Raw genomic sequence first — 19065 nt, 5'->3', positions numbered from 1 at the left:
GTAACACATAAGCGATCAATTTTCTCTATTTCTTGATTTCTGCGTGATCGTGTGTTTGCAACAACAGGGACAGAATTTTCTCAATTCCAACCGACTAGGGTATTGTGTCGATTCTTTTGAGTATATATCTGGAAGTACCGTTGATCCTTATTAACACTTTTTGATCACAACTGGTACATTCCAAAATAACAGTTACTCGGATATCTTTACCCTTGGCCATGAACCTCTCCTTTGGGTTTTTAATTCACTTAACTCTTCTATTTTCGAAGTCGAAGCGAAGAAGAAAAAAGGAACGAAAAATATTAAAAGTTAATAATTCGAAATAAACTTCTGAAAGATTTTCGTTCCAATTAATGTAGTACAGTAATCATTAAGTAATATAATGATTTGGAACTATATTTTGTTTCGAATCGCAGTACAATATTTTAGTTTTCATTTAAGTATCTTGTATGATATTTTGCCCCCTTCCTATCCATTCCATTTTTATTTTTGGTCTCACTCTATTTATTATTAATAGAAATGGAATGAAATTCTTAATTCAATTCCATTGAAGCCTAGACCAGATTCCGAGTTTCACTGAGGCTGAATCCACTTTTATCTTTTCTAATTGAAAAATTTTCATTCTCAAAAATAAGAAATAAAGAAGAGGGAATTAATTAATTAATTACAGATATTGAATTGATTTTCTTCACCCCTTCCCGTGCTGTGCCAATAACTAGAATGAAAAAAAGGGGAATATCAATGCATCTGGGAAAAAACGATTGATCTCTATCAAGAGACCCGCCAAAGCCCCGAACCATAGAGTACTTATTACTGGTGCCACGGAAAGATATGTTTTTAGATCTCGCATTTCAAATCCTCCTTTTTTAGAATATTTTCTTTTTATTTGATTCTAGTATTTATTAATTTGATTCTAGTATTTATTAATATTATTTATTCTATTTTTCATAAAAATATTTAACTATATTATATTAATATTATTATATTAATTACGAATAATTCGTTTATTTAATAAACGAATTATTTCTTTTGAATTTTTTCATTATTCTATTTTCTATTCTATATATTCTTTTTTTTTTCTTTATATACATATTATTCTTTATTCTTATTATACTTTCTATTTTAAATTCTATTTTTATTCTATTTTTTAATTTAATTCAATATTCTTTCTTTCTTCTATAGAATATTTCTTTTTCATATTCTATTCTATATTATAGTCTAGGAAACTAAAAAAAAAAAGAAAAATGATAGGATAATTGATATGTATATCAACGAAGAAAAGAAAATGTGGAAAATAAGACAAAGATTCTTTATAATGATACTGGAAACCAATGGAAAGGGATGTAGCGCAGCTTGGTAGCGCGTTTGTTTTGGGTACAAAATGTCACGGGTTCAAATCCTGTCATCCCTATCCCTAACTATTACTTATTATATGATATCACTTATCATATGAGCAATAATAAGGGATCATATAAAATAATTTATGAGAATAAAGCGCTCTTAGTTCAGTTCGGTAGAACGCGGGTCTCCAAAACCCGATGTCGTAGGTTCAAATCCTACAGAGCGCGATTCCATTATTATTAAATTGAGAATTACACTGAAATAATTGAGCAGCAGTCTAAAGTATGAATTTATTGAACCCCAGTATTAAAACAAATAAATAGGGGATCAATAAACAAATGAGACATTAATTAATCAAAGGTCCAGCTGATCACCTCGTCGGTATTGTAAATATGCAGTTACAAATAAGCCAGCTAAAGTAATAGGAATTAAACCTAACACGATTCCAAATAGAAAAACTTCAATCATTTTTTTTGTTCGAAAGGGAAAGGGGAGGTAATATTTATCCTTAAATAATAATCTGTATTGATCATTCATTTTAATTTGAATGACCAAAAATTGGAAATTGACACGGTAAGGAACTATAGAATATCTTGAATATTCCAAGATTTCCAACTAATTTCATAATTTTAAATCAAATAAGTCGTATCTTATTCAGACCGATAAATAGAGCTGAGGTTATAGTTAAAACCGCTAGTAAAAAACCGAAATAACTAGTTATAGTGGGCATAAAGAAGCTAAATGAAATATGTTCTTTTTATACATATGTTTATAAAGCACTTCCCTAAGTTTCCATTTTTGAGAGAAAAAAAAGAAGATAAATCAAAATATCCCTGAAAAGATACAATTGAAAATTTGAGATTTTTCAATCAATTATTACAGACGAACAAAAATAAATATAGTGACATAATAAAAAAATCAATTCATCATCTGTGACATCTACCCATCCTGTGATTCCAAATGAACCGATTTATTGAACAACTCATGAATTGAGTAAAAGTAAACTAATCTAATTAAAATATTCATTTTGATTCTTTATATATATATAAATATTTATATTTGTTATATATATATTCTATAAAATTCTATTTATATTAGAAAAAAAAAGATTCTATTTATATTAGAAACTATAATAATAATTATATGCGAAATATAAAATAATAAAAAAATAATAAGAATTTTGTTGTTCAAATTTATTTAACTTTAAATTAATATGGAAGAAAATAGGAGAAAAAATGTCTATTTTATTTTGACCCCCTTTTTCTATTGTATCTAATTTGTTTTCTTTTCACTTTTTTTTTTCGAACAAAAGAATAGAGTGATCTTAGAATGCCCTTTCCTTTTTGACTTTTCTTTTAACTCATTTCATTTTGTAGTAGGTTCCATTCTTCGAATATCTACAACGAGAAGAAAAAGGTATCAGATCACTCCAAACTAGGGTTCCACAGTTTTTTTCTCTGCATATTTTATTTAAGAGGAAAGGTCTATCCTTATAATTAAGCCAAGAAAGAGCCTTTATTGTGTTTAATACAAGAACAATTAATCCAATTTTTTTTTTTCAAAATTGGATTAATTGTTCTTTTTATGTCATCAAATAGTATCTATTACTGCTATTATTGTTACTTGTTACTGGACAACAAACCAATTCCATTCTTTAAAGTCGAATTCCATTCTTTAAAATGAAAAAAAAGAGGGAGTTCGAACAAAAAATATCTTCGACAACCACAATAAAGTATATTTATAGATTTGGGATCTAATTGAATTGTAGAAATATGATAATCTTCTTTATGAATTATAAGAAATCAATCCGTCGTATTCACATTTTAATTGATCTTCCGTTTCTAGTCCGAAACTAATAATACAATGTGGAGAACCCTCATTTTAGACTATTATTCTAATTTTTTTATATTCGCAAACTTTGAGGAATTTTCTATTGAGTAAATCGAAACAACCAATAAAGAAAGAACTTATCTAGTATTAGATTTCGCCACTGATTGTGAAATTTCGTTGCTGTGTTAGAAGAAGGATAGTTATACTGATTCGGTATACTCAAAAGACACCCTTGGTACAAAATGGACGATCTAACAAGGATTACATTTCAGTAAATTACGACTTACTGATCTCGTCTTTTATGGAATCGATCCCCCTTTTGACTGTACAAGAATATGTGGAGTTCGACATGTCTGGAAGCACAGGAGAACGTTCTTTTGCTGATATTATTACCAGTATTCGATACTGGATTATTCATAGCATTACTATACCTTCCCTATTCATTGCAGGTTGGTTATTTGTCAGCACGGGTTTAGCTTACGATTTATTTGGAAGCCCCCGCCCAAACGAGTATTTTACAGAGAGTCGAAAAGGAATTCCATTAATAACTGGCCGTTTTGATCCTTTGGACCAACTCGATGAATTTAGTAGATCTTTTTAGGAGGCTCCAATGACCATAGATAGGACCTATCCAATTTTTACAGTACGATGGTTGGCTGTTCACGGACTTGCGGTACCCACCGTTTCTTTTTTGGGATCAATATCAGCAATGCAGTTCATCCAACGATAAACCTAATTCGAATTATAGAGCTACGACACAATCAAACCCAAATGAACAAAATGTTGAATTGAATCGCACCAGTCTCTACTGGGGGTTATTACTCATTTTTGTACTTGCTGTTTTATTTTCAAATTATTTCTTCAATTAATATAAGAAAAGGGAATAGTAAATTATATATATATATTCGGAATTCTCTTATCTCGTTCGGAAGGATATCATTTCATAATTATCTATGACTGTTTATGTCTCTAGCATGACTGACTACTTGATCAAATGTGGAGGAAAGTGGGATAAATGGCCGATACTACTGGAAGGATTCCTCTTTGGATAATAGGTACTGTAACTGGTATTCCTGTGATTGGTTTAATTGGTATTTTCTTTTATGGTTCATATTCCGGATTGGGCTCATCCCTGTAGGAATCGTATTATTTGAGTCTTCGAAATGAAAGCGTAAGAACTCAACAGGACCCCCTCAAATTCGTCAAAGAAAGAGTGGATCCCTGTTGAGTTTTTAATAATCATAATATTTTTTAATAATTTTTTTTATTCGTATAAATGAATGAATAGATAACTTTTTCTGATGTTTCAAAAAACTCCATTTCCCCTTTTTTGATGTTTTTGAAAAATGAACTTCATTCATTTTTTCAAAATATCCCTTTTCCTGGATAATATTTGTCCATCCATACTTTTTTTTTTCTTTAAAGTTGAAAGAAAAATCAAAAGAAGAATTAAAAAAATCACTTAATTTACTTCTTCTGGGTGACGCAATGGAAATTGATTCTATTGTATTTCTAATTTTCATATGGATATATATATATCTATTATACCGATCAAATATCATGTGAATCGAGCCTTTTCTATACTATACTAATAGAATCTTACTCTAGATCGAAATCTATTTTAGTCTCTAATGATATCGAATCATGATTGAATTCTTTTTTTTTATAAACAAATTAATTGAAGAAATTGGATTTGGTCAATCAAATTCCCTAATTCCCTCTCTTTTTTGTTTGTCCACTACGTATTATATTATATGCATCCAATAAAAAAAAATATTATATGTCATAAAAGTTCTAAGTTGGAAAAAATCGAAACTAAGCTAAGAATAGGCTTATTTCAGGAAGGGGATTCAAAAATCATATTCTATTAATATTTTGTAGAATATTTCTATTTCGACACAAGCAAGAAGGAATCGGACTCTAGGAAAAGAAAAAAATCCCTCCTAGAATCCCGTTTTCCCCATTTTAATTTCTACTTTGCTTAAAATTTTCTGCCTATCTATTTTGGGTTTAGTATCGAATCGAATTTTCTTCTATTATAATAGAAGAAAATTTTGATTCTAGAACTTTCTATTCTCTAGAACATTGAAATATGAAAAAAAAAACAAAGAAACAAAGTCAAATAGTCTTCTTCACAATATACATACTATAACTGACTAGTATTACGGTACAAAAGGAATTCCCTAAATCCTAAATATAGTAGAAAAAGACTAGAAAGAAGCAAGGGTCTTTTCATAATTTTTTTTATTATATTCTAAAGAATAATAGAATTATATAAATTATCAACAAAAATTTCGTTCTTTTCACGAACTTAATATGTTGATAAATCCGAAGCCCTAGAAATTCATTTCGGACAATTGAACCTTCTCAAATTGTTTTTTCTTAAGAACTAAAAAGATTTGTGCCAAAATAATGGATGCCAAGAAGAACAAGAGACCCTGGACACGTAACGGATCTTGAAGTACTATTTCTGCATCCCCTTGACCAAATCCACCCACATTAGGATTACTCGTTAATGGTTGATCAAGTTTGATAGATTCTCCTTCTGAAACAAGAAGTTCTGGTCCTGGAGGTATAATATCAATCACTTCACGTCCATCTGATGCATCCACTATAGTTATTTCGTATCCCCCTTTTTCTTTTCGTATGATTCTTTTTACTATACCTGCTGCTGTAGCATTATAAACATTATTATTACTCTTGCTCCCGTCGAGATAAATCTGACCCCTTCCCCTGTTCCCGCCTACGTATATAGGATATTTTAAAAAATGAACATCTCTCTTAGTAGCGGGATCTGGGGAAAGAATGGGAAAGGTGATTTCATTATATTTCTGACCAGGAACAGGACCCACCACAATAATATTTTTTTTTTTAGGGCGATAGTTTTGAAAAGACAGATTACCTATCTTTTCTTTAATCTCAGGTGAAATACGATCAGGAGGAGCCAATTCAAAACCTTCCGGTAAAATAAGAACAGCCCCCACATTCAAAGCCCCTTTTTTACCATTAGCAAGAACTTGTTTCACTTGCATATCATAAGGAATTCGAACAACTGCTTCAAATACAGTATCAGGAAGTACTGCTTGTGGAACCTCAATATCCACGGGCTTATTAGCTAAATGGCAATTGGCACATACAATACGTCCGGTTGCTTCTCGTGGATTTTCATAACCCTGCTGTGCAAAAATGGGATATGCATTTGAAATGGGTGCTCGAGTTATTATATATATCATAATCGATATGGAAATGGATCGAGTAATCTCTTCCTTTATCCAAGAAAAAGCATTTCTAGTTTGCATGGTCTAATCATTGATCCTGAAAATTTATACAATAAAATTAGGTAGGTCACTGGCATAGTTCCCTATCCATGATTCTGCTATTTACTGAAATTAGTTTCCTGGAATATAGAAAGAATCCGGGGGAGGGGGGGAAAGAAGGAAAAACAAAAAGTCATTTTTTTGATAATGTTTTAGCTTTTATACAAAAAAAAAGAAAACAAACTTTAAAATTGGATCAATGGATCGGTTTTTCAATCAGTCATTCATTGAATGATAAATCACTACAAGTGACGGAGATACGCGATTTAAATAACGGAAAATCCAATATTTAAAAATGGTATCTAAAATGACTGGAAAAGTGGAAACAAGACCAGATATAATTTGAGCATTCTGAACAAATCCAAAATCTTTATAGACAGAAACAATCATTAGTTCCCAACCATGGGTCGAATGGAATCCTATACATAAATCAGTTAATAGAAGAATAAAAAAAGCTTTTAATGTGTCACTTAAGTTATATAGAAATTCTTGAACCCAAGAGTTAAGAATCAAAAGTTCTTGATTACCTAGAATAGAATAACCACTTAGAATAAGGAAACAGATTATATTTGTCGATAAGTGCAAAATCGTATGGATACGATCTTCGTTATACGTTTTGATTAATTGGATCGTTTCTTTGTAGATTCCAGTACGAAGGTTTTGTAGACGTGTTTCCGGGTATTCCTTTAGCATTTCATCCAAAAGGAATAGTTCCTTAAATTCTATGAATTTTTTTAGAATACTCTTTTCTTGAATATCATTCAAGAAAATTTCGGATTGCCTAGTATTTCGCCAATTAGTAAACCAAGATTCCAGACTTTTCTTAAATGTAAAAGAGATACACCAGGGCAAAAAGACTATAGATATAAGATATAGAAGAGGAATGAATGCTTTCTTTTTTTCCATTTTTCGTCTTTAATCAACTCAACTTCACCTCATTCGTCAAACTCTATATGATAATAATCTTTCTATCAAGCATAACTTCTATTAAAATTCATAGAACCTATATCTAAATCCATAATCTATTCCCGCGTTTTTTTTATTTGAAATTCGGGAGTTAGTCCTTGCCTTGTTTAATTTAGAAAGAATACAGAAATCGAAGGAATCCACCGTCAAGTCGAATGAAGAAAAATAAATATTGTTTCAAAAGATCTCAATTGCTAAGATTCGAAGCAATTACCCGAAGTGCTCTTTTGTGTATTCATCAAAAGGAGTAATTCGGGTAATGAATATTATAGTCGGATTTCGAAACCAAAGAACGTCTCATCTATAAATATTTCAATCGGTACACACAAGAAATAGGACAATTCCACAACTTTTTGTGCAATTTATCTAGTAGAGTCAAATTCTCCTCAATAAAGCGGATACATCAAGAAAACGGGTACATCCACGAATCTGCCTATTTCGAAAGCTTTGTCTACAATTTCTTGGAAACTCAAATCATCTTCAATACGAGTCAAGGGAATGAGCTCATAGTTTATGGTTTCCATAAAAACAATACGATAAAAAGTAGGGGTACGAGTCAAAATATCCCTTTGAACTTCTGGCATTATTTTGATGCACCGAATATCTTTCATAGGTACTTTGAAAATTAGACGACGCTTTTCTCCAAGAAATCCAAATCCCCAACGAAAAAAATAAACCATTCTCTCTTCTTTTTGGAAGATATCATAACCACCATCCACATCCAAAATAATCGCGGCCCACAAAAAAAAACTAATAAGAAGACCCACGATTCCATCGAAATACATCGTGGCCCCTCGTGGAATAAATGGTAAATAAATATAGTTCGGAATAAATGGAAGAAAATTACTAATTTCCTCAGGAAAAAATAGAAAATCCCTACCAAGATAACTGGTTATTCCAACCAAAAACAACACGAATGAAATTAAAAGCAGGACGAAGGACCAGAACAAATAACGTATTCTTCGATATTCCGTTACACGATATATCAGTATCTGTTTTGATCGCAAAACTACATTCATATTCATGATTAACCTCCTGAATTTGCAGCGAATGAATGCATTTTGGATTCAAAATCCAATTTCAACTTTCATATATATATTCTATTAGGATTGGGTAAAAAAATCAACCCCCCAACCAATTTCTTTTTCTTTATTTATGAAGTAACCTTTATCAACTAGCACTATTTTAATGTAAACCTTTAGGAGTAATTCATCTAATTGATTCCAGATCTAAAAAAATATATGAGATTTCCTACTGCCCGTATCTAAAAAATCTTGTTTTTTTGAACATGAAGAAATAAAGAAGCCATTGCAATTGCCGGAAATAATAGGCCTACTAAAGGCACAAAAATGGAAGGTAAGTTTATCATAGAATGGGTACCTCGATTTACTATTTGTACCGGTTATATATATATATATATATATATTATTGTTATATTAATATTTTTATTATTCTTATTTATATTGTTATAAAGATAGTCTATAATCACTAGAATTCATATATACTTAGTATATATGAATTCTAGTGATTATAGCTAAGTGAATATATATATATAATGAGTATAGAATATAATAAATCAATAATAAAATGAAAATCGTAAATAATATTCTAATAAATAATAGAATCCAAAGTACAAATAGAATCTAATAATAAATAGAAAGAATGTAGAACTAAATAAATGGATTTCGTCTTCTATTTCTAGAAGAAACAAACATATGTATGATAATACACCTTTTTTTTATTCTTAGTATTCCTCTATTATTATCTTATTACTTTGCTCTTGTGTGTTCTAATTTTTGATTTTTGTCTCAAAATTTGTGTTTTTTTGTTTGAAATTCAAAAATGAAAAATCAAAAAGAATTTTTGGCTTTCCCTCATTTTTCATTTTGAGTCAAAGAAAAGAAAGCATGAAGTTGAAATAACTCACCCAGAACTCCCTTTAAAGGATTACGCGGTACGATTGAATCAAATAAGCCTTTATGGAATAAATATTCAGCCGCTTGTGAACCTTCAGGTACTGCCTTATTCAATGTTTGTTCAATTACTCTTTTACCTGCAAATGCAATGTAAGTATTAGGTTCCGCAATAATGATATCCCCCAACATGCCAAAACTTGCTGTCACTCCACCAGTAGTAGGAGATGTAAGGATCGATACATAGAATAACTTTTTATTTGTTTGATAATTATATAAAACAGAAGAGATTTTAGCCATTTGCATCAAGCTCAAACTTCCTTCTTGCATACGTGCTCCTCCGGACGCACATACTAGAATAAGAGGTAAAAATTGATTGGTAGCATATTCGACCAAACGGGTGATTTTCTCACCTACTACGGATCCCATACTACCCCCCATAAACTTAAAATCCATAATTCCAATTGCTACAGGAATACCATTTAGTTGACCTGTGCCTGTTTGAACAGCCTCAGTTAATCCTGTCTTTCTTTGATAAGAATCAATACGATCTTTATAAGGTTCCTCTTGTGAATGAAATTCAATGGGATCCAGAGAGACCATGTCTTCATCCATAGGATTCCAAGTACCTGGATCAATCGAAAGTTCGATTCTATCTGAACTGCTCATTTTCAAATGATATCCACAGTGTTCACAAATATTGATTTTGGATTTCAAATATTTTTTATAATTTAATCCATAACAATTTTCGCATTCAATCCACAAATGCTTGTATTTTTGAATTTCAGCGAGATTATCAGAACTTTCTCTTTGAGTGGAATCACTATTATTTGTATGATTTGTGCTAGTTATTAGACTAGAACTATAATTCTTGTTTTCTATAGTATTTCTGCCCTTACCACAAATGTAACTATAAAAATAACTGTCATTGTATTTGTCACTATCACCTAAAATGGAACTATCAATACAAATTTGAGAACGAAGATAACTATTAATGCAACTATTAATGTTATTATTCCAGCTAAATTTAGTATCATCCATGTAATGATCATCATCACTCTTAGAGACATTCTTCAGATAGCTAGAATTGTTATAACTAGAAAAAAAACTTTCAGATTCACTTAGGAAAGAATGATCATTGTCAATTTCCAAAATTTTCTTTTCAATATCAAAATATATGGAATAACTCTTCCTCTTACTATCCCTAACTAAAAAAGTTTTATCCGATAGGAAATTCTGGATGTTCCTGATACCTACTAAATTTTGAAAAAAACTGTAACTAGAATTGAAAAAACTGTAACTAGAATTGTCACTATCATTCCAACTATGCGTTTTTTTATCCATATCAGCTAAAATTGGGAGGTCCTCATTTACACAGGTATTTTCAATAGGACCAAAACTATCTATTGATTTACTTAATCCACACCTGTATTCTAATTCCCTATTAAACAACATAGTGAACCACCATTTTTCCATAGAGTTTTTTTCCTCTATTTACATGAAAATACAATAGATGAATAGTCATTCGATAAAAAATTATATATAAATTCTATTTTTAATATTCTATTTACTATCAATATATATATAAATTCCATCACTAGGATTAGTAACTGATAATAATAACGAACGAGTAAGTATTAAAAAAAAAGAATTTTTTTTTTTTCAATTCTATCTAATTCTAAAATCATATTTGAAATATTCTAAAAATAAATAATAATATAATAATAATCAATATTTAATTCTATTTGAAATAATATAGAATTAGGAATAAATAAAGAAAAAAATAACTTCATTGGGGATAATGTATTTATAGACCCAATTTTTTCATTTAGTGATTATTCATTTGCTTTTTCCTATATTATCTCTTTTATTTCTATCCATTTTTTTATGTTTTGAAAATCGATATAAAGTTAATTTTCTGACTTGACTATCGAAAACAACATTCTATGTAAACAACATTCTATGTAAACAACAAGAAATAAAAAAGTAGGTATGAATAGAACAAGAGAGCGGGGGGAGAGAAAAGAGTTCTATAAATTTATATACAAGTCATCCACACCCCCTTTTTTTATTTCATTAATTGAATTTCGTTTGTTGATTAGGGCTAAGTTCCATAAAAACACCTGCTTTTTTTGAAATATCCTGAACAGTTCCTGTGGGTTGAGCACCTTTTTCAAGGAAATATAGAATGACAGGAATATTTAAATACGTTTGATTCTTTATTGGCTCATAAAAACCCACTTTCCGAAGATCTCTTCCCTCTCTTCGGGATCGAACATCAATTGCAACGATTCGATAAACAGCTCATTGGGATAGATATAGATGAACAATGTACCCCCCCTAGAAACGTATAAGAAGTTTTACCCTCGTACGGCTCGAGAAAATTCATAATTTTATCTATGTATAAAATTATGATGTCAAATAGATCTATAAAATCATTAAATCAATTAAACTATGATTTAAGTATTTTTTTTCTTATTTTCTTTCTGAAAAAAGAATAACTCCTCATATTTGCATATTTGCAACCCCATAACTCAAATTGGATAATTCTCAAATAACTCAAAGGAAAACAAAGCCTTTATGTATTTCATTTATTGAGCGGTCTCTACACCCCTTTTCTTGTCTGTGCTTCTTTCACTTTAGAATCTATGTTTTTTTTTCTAATAGAATTGATGAGACAATTTGAAAATGGTATTTACTTGTTCCAGTATCTTTTAGTTTTTCCTTGAATCATTGGGTTTAGACATTACTTCAGGAATCTTTAATCGTTAAAAAAATGGAAGCAACATACCATTTTTTTTCTTTCTCGGAAAGAATCATACGAATAGAAGGTTGATTCCCGCAGATACACTTTCGATCGAAATAATTTTACTAATTCCAACAAATTTTTGAACCTTGTTCGAATTGGATCCTTTCGATTTCTCTATCAAAGAGATACTTACGAAGTTGTTCTAACTTATTAATTTTCACTAACCTTAGATACTTGCCCCTGAGAAATGAATCAACTCGAGCTCCATCATGGAATATTTACATCATCAATCCCCTTCCCGTCCCCAAAACAATAAGTTAGTTCTAGTGGAGTGGAACAAACGATGTCGAGTCAAGAGCATCTCGATTTCTATATACTAGAAAAAAAGATGGCGGATGTAAGAATCCACACCTAATCGAATCATGTCTTTCAAGTCGCACGTTGCTTTTTACCACATCGTTTCAAACGAAGTTTTACCATAACATTCCTTTAGCTTGGATCCGGTATGTAATTGATTCAATTATGAAATCGTGAATAGTCATTGATTCAATGGATACGTAATAATCTATCCTTTTTACTTCTAGGTTTTTTTCTTTTATATAACGGAAGAATTTCTAAAAAAAAAAGAAAGAAGTCAAAAAAAATTCAAATTCGATATTGTATGAATAAATTTGCTACTTTATTTTGATAGTTTGTAAAATAGAAAAAATTAGAATTTCTTCAAAAAAAAATATTAGAAAAAAAAAGAAAGAAATATGAAAAAATTATCTATCTATATATAAATATATATAGATAGATAATTAGCTATCCACTATAATTAGTCATCCATAATGATTACAAAAAAAGGTAATCCTTATTCCAAATATACAATTTGTATTCAAATATGATATCCATCATGAATGGATATGTTCTGGGACGGAAGGATTCGAACCTCCGAATAGCGGGACCAAAACCCGTTGCCTTACCGCTTGGCCACGCCCCATTTTCGATTTGACACTAATAAACACTATTTTTGTGTTGGTATTGGTTGTTCGTCAATTTATTTCAGTTCCAAAATTTGTTAAATTCAATTGTTGTTAAGATTTTGATTGGATGGGACTAAATGTGGAATAAAACTCAATTTATTGATCATTACATAGAATTCAATTAAGATATTGTATGAAAATCGGATTTCTTCTATTTTTTGTTTTAGAATGAAAAGATTTTGAACTGGATAAGTTCAAATCAAAGAAGGATTTTGGGAGTCTGATCTTGATTCATTTTTTTTTAGTTTTACTCATTAATTAATATTCATTTTTATAAATTTTATTCCTATTATATATATATATTATTTATTAGAATATTATTCTAATTATATATATATTATAATATATATAATTATATTGATATAAATTATACATATATACATTACATAATACAATATTCTAAAAATGAAAATTAGAATTCAAAAAAAAAGAAAAAATTAAATTTATTTTTTTAAAGAAAGAACAAAATGTTTGTTATGCTTAATATCCTTAGTTTGGTCTGTATTTGTATTCACTCCGTCCTTTATTCAAGTAGTTTTTTCTTGGCGAAATTGCCTGAAGCCTACGCTTTTTTGAATCCAATTGTAGATATTATGCCAGTAATACCCGTACTCTTTTTTCTCTTAGCTTTTGTTTGGCAAGCTGCTGTAAGTTTTCGATGAGATCCTTAATTTGAATAATGTCCTAAAAAAATTCATTCAGAATTTATTCGAAAACAAAAATTCGAACATTTTGAACCATTTTTAAGATCAGATAAGTCTTACAGCGTAAATTCTCGATTCGAATATTGAAATTTTTTGATAGACACGAAAAATCCGGACCATTCATCATCTACGTTTTTTTCCATTGAGAAATCCTATTATTTGATTTGAGCCCACCACCAACATAATACCTAGATGAAAAATCTTTTTGGTAATAGTAATTATGGAAAATGGTAAGAAAAGGATCAACTCTTACTACAAATCAAATCCATTTTCGAAATTGATATATATATATTATTTCCTCGTAATGACTTCATTTCTTAGAAACAAAATATCAAAAGAAAAAAATGTCTAATATAAGAGAATCCATTCTTTTTCTTTGTCGTTTTTTTTTAATTATCTTGGAGATTTTATAATGCTTACTCTAAAATTATTTGTTTACACGGTAGTGATATTCTTCGTTTCTCTTTTCATCTTTGGATTCCTATCTAACGATCCAGGACGTAATCCAGGACGTGAAGAATAAAAAAAATGGATTCTGTGTTTTTCTTGCTTGTGCTGGATTTTGAACTATTGTGTTAGGATTTTATCTATTTTACATCTTTAACTAGTAAATAAAAAAATCAAACAAACAAGTAAAACAAAAAAAAGTGAAAAAAAAAAATACCAAATCATCAACGGAAACGGAAAGAGAGGGATTCGAACCCTCGGTACACAAATTTGTACAACGGATTAGCAATCCGACGCTTTAGTCCACTCAGCCATCTCTCCCGAATTGAAAAAAAAAAATGGAATTACTATGTTTATGTTATATCGCATAAACAAAAAGAAAAAAAATAGGGCTTGAAAAAAAAAAGATCCTTTTTTATGTCTTATTTTTCTCTCTCTCTTTTTTTTTTTCTATTTGATTTCTATTCATTATTTTCTATATTATTCTATAGAATAGAAAAATGATATCTATCTATATATATATATAATTCTAATTTTTTTTTCTTTTTTTTTTTTTCTACAGCCAAAGCCCGGCCAGTACCTAGCCGGGCTCTTTTTATTCCCATGAATACTGGATAACAATGATTTATTTGAATGTATTTGATTTGAAAAAAAAAAACTGGTAATTTAAACACGATCAAACATAAATCAAAAATACTGATATATTCCTATGATATAGAACCAAAATGATATAAGATCAAAATGTCATTTTTGATTACTCCTTCTTTCTGGTAACGTATATATATAATGTCATTTTTTTTGCATTCCTGCGCAATGCATTTTTTTGTTATAAATTAAGTAGTTTTGTCGCGATGTATCTGTAAAAAAAAAACACCTTCACTTTAGCAAACACAAAATCCAAAAAAGAAATTCGCCCCCTTTTCCTAATTGGATTTCATTAGGAGTCTCCCTTACGAAACATGTCAACACTCTAATTATCATAATATTCTATTCCTATTTCTTAATTACGTCTGATTGCCTTGTTCGACAAAAGGTTCATTTATATACAATAATTGTATTGTAGCGGGTATAGTTTAGTGGTAAAAGTGCGATTCGTTCCATGGACCCTTTAATAGTTAAGGGATCCCCCGTTTGATTCATATCCCGATCAAAAACTTTATTTCTTACTTAAAGGGATCTAATCCTTTATACCTCTCAACGAACGATTTGCGGTATAATATACATTATCGTAATTTGTATACAAAAAGAATCCATTTTTTTTAAATTGACAAATTGAGTTCTAAAATTATGAAACATAAGTTTTTGGAATTGGATCAATAATCCGAATTTTTTGAGTATGCGTAAAGGATCCATGGAGAAAGATATAGAAAGCTTATTTCTAATCGTAACTAAATCTTTCATTTTTTTTGTATTGTAGAGATTGAAACAAAATAGCTGTTAAACGATTTTTTTAGTTTACTAGAGACATCAACATATTTTTTTAGCTCGACGGAAATTTTATTCTTTTCCTAAAGATTCTCTCAAATAGAAATAGAGAACGAAATAACTAGAAAAAACACACACACAGATTGTTATAATACTCCTATTCTATAGGGATCATCTAAAAAGCAAGGTGTTTCAAATGTATTTCTACAAAACAAAAAGGCTGACATAGATGTTATGGGTCAATTTTTTTTTTCATGTCTTCCATCTCTTAATTTCTTCCATAAAGGAGCCGAATGAAACAAAAGTTTCACGTTCGGCTTTGAATTAGAGACGTTAAATCATAATGATGAATCAACGTCGACTATAACCCCTAGCCTTCCAAGCTAACGATGCGGGTTCGATTCCCGCTACCCGCTTATATCCTATCTCTCTATTTATTCTATTCGAATCTATCTTTTTTCTATTCTAGAATGAATCTAAATTTCTTAGTGAATTTGTTAATTATTCATTTTTCTTTTTTAACTTAGTTTTCGTTATTTATATTCAATTGAATTTGATTATTTATTTATTATTCTATTTTTTTTTTATTCTATCTATCTATATCTATCTATAGATAGATAGATAGAATTCTTTTTTTCTTTAACCTTTTTTAAACTAAGGTTTAAAAAAAGGTTAAAGAAAAAAAGAGAAGCGTCCATTGTCTAATGGATAGGACAGAGGTCTTCTAAACCTTAGGTATAGGTTCAAATCCTATTGGACGCAAATAATTTGCCTATATATTTCCTTTTATTTCCGTATTTCTAAAAATAGAATATCTTGAATGATTTGAACTGAGCAAGAGCCACTAAAACTTTCTTTAGAAGAATAACTTATCTTATATATATATACAATTTATGCTTTATCCCTTTCTATATATAAATCTTTAATAATCATGAATTTCTTATTATTTTATTATTTATTTTATATTCGAATTAATATAATATTATTAATTATATTCAAATTAAAAGAAAAGATTTTAAAAGATAATAATTAGAAAATTGGTTAGTTATTAATCAATTTTTTTCTACTTGTTCTTGGAGTAAAAAGAGTTCCATCTGTTCTTGAATAACTTCCTTCAAAAGGGCTTCCGCTTCCCCAGTGAATGTCTTGGTAGAAGATATTATTTCTTTGAATTGGGGTTTATTCATTTTTAAGTAAGCACGTAACTCAACAAGAAATTTCCTTACCTGTCCAATTTCTAATGAATCAAGATAACCATTCGTTCCGGTATAAATAGTTATTATCTGTTCTTCTACAGTGAGAGGGGCTGATTGGGATTGTTTAAGCAACTCGCGCAATCGTTGACCTCTTGCCAATTGATTTTGAGTAGCTTTATCAAGATCAGACGCGAATTGTGCAAAAGCTTCTAATTCTGCGAATTGTGCCAATTCCAATTTTAATTTACCAGCTACTTGTTTCATGGCTTTAATTTGAGCCGCCGATCCAACTCTGGAAACGGAAATACCGACATTAATTGCCGGTCTGATTCCAGCATTGAATAAATCGGCGGATAAGAATATTTGGCCATCTGTAATAGAAATTACATTAGTAGGAATATAAGCTGAAACATCTCCCGATTGTGTTTCAACTATTGGTAAAGCAGTCATACTTCCTTCGCCTAGTTGAGAACTTGATTTAGCGGCTCTTTCCAAAAGACGCGAATGCAAATAAAAAACATCCCCTGGATAGGCTTCGCGACCTGGGGGTCTTCGTAATAGAAGAGACATTTGGCGATAAGCCTGTGCTTGTTTGGAGGGATCATCATAAATGATTAAAGTGTGACGTTCGCGGTACATAAAATATTCAGCCAGAGCTGCTCCTGTATAAGGGGCGAGGTATTGTAATGTAGCTGGAGAATCTGCTGTTTCAGCTACTATAATAGTGTATTCCATTGCTCCTCTTTCTTGTAAAGTAGTCACCACTTGAGCCACAGAAGATGCTTTTTGACCAACAGCTACATAAACACATATTACATTTTGTCCCTGTTGATTGAGAATTGTATCTGTAGCTACTGCTGTTTTACCCGTTTGTCTATCTCCAATAATTAATTCTCGTTGGCCACGACCTATGGGGATCATCGAATCAATAGCAATAAGTCCTGTTTGAAGAGGCTCATATACGGAACGTCTCGAAATAATACCGGGAGCGGGAGATTCGATTAATCGAGATTCCGAAGCTGAAATTTCTCCTCGACCGTCAATAGGTTTAGCCAAGGCATTTATAACACGACCCAAATAAGCCTCACTTACTGGTATCTGAGCAATTCTTCCTGTTGCTTTTACCGAACTTCCCTCTTGTATCATCAAACCATCACCCATTAATACAACACCAACATTTTTTGATTCCAAATTCAAAGCAATGCCTATAGTACCCTCTTCAAATTCCACTAATTCACCCGCCATTACTTCATCAAGACCATAAATACGAGCAATACCGTCGCCTACTTGAAGTACGGTACCAGTATTTACAATTTTTACTTCGGTATTATATTGCTCAATACGTTCACGGATAATTTTACTAATTTCATCTGCACGAATGGTTACCATGAATATTTCTTAATTTTTTTTTAGAAGAAAAAAATAATGCCTATACTCTATACTATAGTAGATATTATAGTAGAAGGACTAATCACTTATTTTTTTCTTTCATCGTCCCAAACATGCCAATATTAGCATTGACAGTACGTAAATGTAACTCGTTATTCAAGCAACTATTCAGAGTTTCAAGAGCTCCCTGTAAGGCTTGTTGTAAAACCCGTTGTCGGACTTGATTAATCACCCTTTGTTGTTCAAAATAAATGGTTTCATTTTTGTAATTTTCTAATTGTTCCAAAGTCGTATAAATTGAATTAATTAAATTTAATTTTTCTCGTTCTATCTCAGAATAGCCATTCACTCGAAACCGATCTGCTTCCGTTTCGACTTTCCTTAAGCGGGCCTGGGCTTTTTCCAGCTGTTGAACAGCTCTTTCCCGTAGTTCTTCTGAATTTCGAATAGTTCTTAAGATTCTCTGTTTTCGATTATCTAATAAATCATTTAATGAAAGTAGATTCTCTTTCCATTCATTTCAAAATGTCTATGATCTCTTCCCGAACCAAACATGAATCTTTCGATTCATTTGGCTCTCACACTCAATTACTTATGTTATGGGAAATTTTCTTATCTTTTTTTATGTAATGAGCCTATCCTCTCTTCTCTATTTATAAAAAAAAAGATTGAAAAAATATTTAAAACGATTACCAATACAAGACCAGAATATTCGGAGGACTCTTCTGACCAAAAAAATAATTGTCAGCAAAGTTGTTTTTTT

The 19065-nt window shown here is 30.3% G+C and overlaps 2 non-coding genes across 2 annotated transcripts; both read left to right on the top strand.

Annotated features, from left to right (window-relative positions):
• Positions 1–1494: 1494 nt before the first annotated feature.
• On the top strand, positions 1495–1568 carry TRNAW-CCA. Its single transcript has one exon. It is a non-coding gene; the product is annotated as a tRNA-Trp (tRNA).
• A 14839-nt stretch (positions 1569–16407) lies between these two features.
• TRNAR-UCU lies at positions 16408–16479 on the top strand. Its single transcript has one exon. It is a non-coding gene; the product is annotated as a tRNA-Arg (tRNA).
• Positions 16480–19065: the final 2586 nt, after the last annotated feature.

This window comes from Abrus precatorius, unplaced genomic scaffold (assembly GCF_003935025.1).
Source record: "Abrus precatorius isolate BTA unplaced genomic scaffold, Abrus_2018 Scaffold0, whole genome shotgun sequence".
In the NCBI taxonomy this organism is placed as follows: Eukaryota; Viridiplantae; Streptophyta; class Magnoliopsida; order Fabales; family Fabaceae; genus Abrus; species Abrus precatorius.
This window is presented reverse-complemented; position numbering and strand designations above follow the sequence as displayed.